The sequence below is a fragment of the Brachyhypopomus gauderio genome, chromosome 7 (genome assembly GCF_052324685.1).
Source record: "Brachyhypopomus gauderio isolate BG-103 chromosome 7, BGAUD_0.2, whole genome shotgun sequence".
Taxonomy (NCBI): Eukaryota; Metazoa; Chordata; class Actinopteri; order Gymnotiformes; family Hypopomidae; genus Brachyhypopomus; species Brachyhypopomus gauderio.
Window position 1 is genome coordinate 10,951,054 of NC_135217.1, and position 4,673 is coordinate 10,955,726.

Below are 4,673 nucleotides of genomic sequence, written 5' to 3' on the forward strand. Positions count from 1 at the left end.
CAAAAACATTCAGTTAAATATTTAGATATAAATAAAAAATATATATACCCCCCTGTATAAATCAGGGAGTAGCCTATATGTCAATTCCTTCTCATTTGTCATATATAAACATCTGCACATGTAGAGATTGTAGCCATATACAGCCCCAACAGCCTCTGCACATGTACCACACAGAGTATCCAGACTTGCCGCATCACTGCCTATTACAGCAGCTATTCTGTCTCCAGCTCCAGGACGAGGTGAGATCAGCTAATAACAATGTATATGAAAGACTCCTGAACTCACAGACTTCTGGGATGTATATTGCTCTTGATGACTTAGGAGTATTCAAATGTCCAGATATACAGGACATTTGCCAGTAATGAATGAGAAAGACTCATGAACTCGTAGCAGACAGCAATCTCTTAGCATACAGCCTGTTTCCTATAGGACGCCTGTTTCCTAGGATGCCTGTTAGACTGTTGTCTGCTAGGCTGTACTGCAGTGCCCAGCTACCGAACCAGCTGATTTTCATTCTCACATTTCCACTGAAATTGAAACACTTGTTAGATTACATACACAATTACATTACTGTGCCAGTTCAGTTACATAGATTAATTTCAGTGCAGCAAATCTCTTTCATTTTACACTTATGGACAGTATTCTTTGTCACTGGTTTATGAACATTTGCTGTAGATTCATTATCTATGCTTATCCTATAGATAATCCTATTCTGCATATGTACATTTCTAAAAATTCCATACATTGAACTATGGAGCTGGGGTGCGTTTGCGTTTCGTAACTCTAAGTACTTCGTAACTTCATACATAAATCTTAAATTTACGAGTGTTTCCCCGAATAAAATGCATTTTCCAATGTAGTTTTAGTATTAAATTAGTACAAATAGAAAATATCTAATACATGAATGTGTTTTCTGCATAGAAATGACTACAGTTACCCCTCAAACTACAAAACTACCGTGTGAGGGGTGCTGCCCCCCCTTCCCCCAGTCAAAGGGTAGCATTATCAATAAAGTTTCCCTCCTCGGGATTTTTGGATTAAGCAGTTTCTGCCTCGGTTACCGAACCTGCTTCAATTCATTGTTACTGTTAAAAATGCACTTCCAATAAAGTGAGTATTGGAAAATTTTATTTTGCTGCTGAATGTTACTACTAAAGTAACTTGTAATCTAACGTAGTTACTTTTAAAATCAAGTAATCAGTAACGTAACTAAGTTACTTTTAAAAGGAGTAATCAGTAATCGGATTACTTTTTCAAGGTAACTTAGCCATCACTGCCACCAAGTCATCTTTATGTATATTGTAACCTGAGTGTACCCATCCATCCATACATCCATCCATCCATCCATCCATTTTCATCTGCTTAACCGGGTCTGGGGCGCGGGGGCTGTAACCTAAGCAAAGAGGCCCATGTGGAATGGTCCATGTGCTGGAGGTTATATGTACTGGGTGATAGCAGGTATCTACTCTGAAGTTACTTTATTACTCCTGCCTTGAATGACTAGGAGAGAATGACTTTGCCAGTCTGGTTTGGAAACACAATGCAAATGATGATAAAAGTGTTTGCCATAATTTACATGAAACATACATTTCGTACATTGATGTGTGTTTGCTGTTCATTATATGTTGTAAACATAATATAGACTTATATGAACCTGCAAGTTTTACATTCATTACCACGCATAAGGGAAATACAACAATCACTAAAAATAAAATTGTGTCCTGCAACTTTTTTTTAATCTCCTATACTTTGTTTGTAGACGTTTTTCAACTTCTTCCAGTATTTGGGTGAGTTCGTCCTTGAAAAAAATTGTGGTGCGGTTTGCAATGCTGTACTGATGCATGAAACGTTAATTGTGTGCACATTTATAGGCTTGATATGCGACTGATACTAATTGAAAGAGTAAAGTAATTATTTATTACTTATTGATTTATTTCTTAGTTATTTTCCCAATTATATTTTATGGTAGGTATAATTAGAGGTGTCAATTCCAGGTTCAGATTAAAAGTCCTCACCAGGATTTTGCTCAGGCTTTTAATCTCTGAACCAGAAATTGACACCACTAGGTATAATAATGAAAAAAATTATGTAAATCGGTGGTTCGGTTTTCAACTAGCAGAGCTTTTCCAGCGTAAAAACTCGCTTGTAAATTTGGAGACTAAGAAACCCTCGTAAAATTGGCGTTCTTAAATTTACGTCGTTCTTAGAGTTTTAAGATCGTTCGTTATCGGGAAACGCACCCATGCACATTATTAGATGTTTCTGCATGTGTAGCATGTTGTATTCTTCTTGTAATCTTCTTTTCTTTTTTTGTATAAACTGTGTTATACAGCTGTGGTATAATTATCCCAGCCTTACTTTAAATATTTAATTGTGTGGATATCCTTGACATGTGCATATATAAAATAAAACTGAACATTTATGACTGGATGTGTGTGAATCTTATTTTCAGGTAACGTGATGTGGAAAACTAATGTACCTCCTAAGCTGTATTTACTACACCAGGATTAACGCTTGTAATATATATAAATACGTGATATACAAAGGAATATACGGCAGGAATAAAAAAAACAGGTGGATTGGCAGTGCTTTTCCATCGAAAGCACATTGCCTTGCCAAAAGTAATTGCCTTGTCATATGAAAACTGTACTAAAATATTAATCGGTTCAATAATTGCACTAATTATATTTGGCTATTAATTGAAGTGATCATAGGACAATTGGTGTAGGCTACTGCGAAAATATTTCACATTTTGCGTTTTTACTGTAACAAAATGTTTTGTAATTACTTACAAAATATTATTAATTCAGTATTTTGCAAAATACATGAACAGTTTCTGCATCCCTGCTGTTCCATAGTAGGCTACTATTTTCAGTCGATTTGCTTTTAGTCAGTCGCATCGCAGTTAAGGCATTCTGTTAAAACGAGTGAGTATTGTCGAATAGTTCAATTAAATGTTATTAACAACAAAAACCTAGTATCTAATTATATGCAGTCAAAAATGATAAGCAGGTATCCTGCCCACTGACTCCTCCCTCTGTTGTAAACTGCATTAAATAACTCGAGTACGTTATTCCCAGAGCCTTAAAAAGAGGCTCTGGTTCTTCCTTCTTTACGTCATTTCCTGATTTGTTGTGCGAGTGTTTTTTATTTAAAATGTCTCCATCTTGTGGTAAGTTTTAATCTCGCGAACATGACGTTTTCAAAGTTTAGCAATTTGATTCAAAGTATTATTTAAATGTGTCAAATGTGTTAAAGTCTGTGTTTTTTTTAATTATTACGACTTACATTCTACACGTAAAAAACAAATAAACAATATAAAAATCTGAAATATTTTATGAAATATATGAAATATCATATTTTTATAATTATATATTAGTATAATATGTGTTTAAGACTATTAGCAATATCTACCTGTGAACACCATATGTTAATATAAAATAAAATGTGTTAATCATTTATCATTTACCCATGCTCTCCCATGCGTTACCCTCTAATAACCCATTCTGCTCAGATCTTTTCCCAACACTCTCTCCACCTGAATCCATTTATCCTGCTGTGCTTTCCATTTCTCCAGCTTCCTTTGAACCAAAAGCTTCTGGCTTGTATTTGCTCCCCTCTCCCAAGCCTTGCTGTTCTCGCCCTCTACCCATGCCCCCCCCCCCCTCACCCACACACACATCTCATCATGCCCCCCCCCCCCCCCTCACCCACACACACATCTCATTATGCCCCCCCCTCACCCACACACACATCTCATCATGCCCCCCCAATCTCCTCCTGTCCTTTTACTAGAGCTGGCAGGGCTCACTGCTGATGACTCAGTGTGCCGCTCGTCTGCTCTGGACAGCCTGAAGTCAGTCGATATTTAATCTGATCTGCTCTGCCTCTCTCCCTTCCTCTCTCCCTCTCTCTCTCCCCCTCTCTCTCTTTCACTCCCCCCCTCACTCTCTCTAATGCCCCTGCTCCTCACTCTCCTCCTCCTCTCATTAGAATTACAAAGCAGTGGCAGAAATGGAGTGGAAATCAACACTTTGCGAATAGCCCTGAGTCAGCACTGTCAGCAGAGCCTCCACCTTCCCTCCACCTCTCTCCTCTCCTGCCATCTTCGCCCTCTCTCTCACTCTCTCACTCTCTCGGCTCTTTCACCCCTTCTGCTCTTTGCCCCTGCTCATTAAACAGATTTACACATTCTGACCAGAGAGAATGGACTTCCCAGTACCGCCTCTACCAGCTCATCCACATGCATATATATGACACCTGAAATATTACCAAGGTGATGGAGCAAAGCAAGTGATCCTGCACGATTTCTCAGCAGAAGCAATTACTGGAACATATTATATGTAATTCAGTATATCTGTATATCATTTATATGCCTCGTGTATATACGTAATAAAGAAAAGAGAAAGTGTGGATTAGGTAAGATCACCCCTGTTCCTATGTTAAACAAATCCAACATTTTTAACGTGCTGATTTAACATGGGCGTTGCTGGGTTTCTACTCAGGAGCAGGACTTCTTTTGCAAAGGCCATCTCCCTCAAATGCTAATTTCTTATTTCATAGAGTACAGTATAAGAGGGGATGGGGGCAAACTTTTAGGGCAATCTGCCAGACTCCCCTCTCCCTGTCACCTCTCTCTGGAGGCAGGGTAACTCAAGAGCACTGGGCTGTGG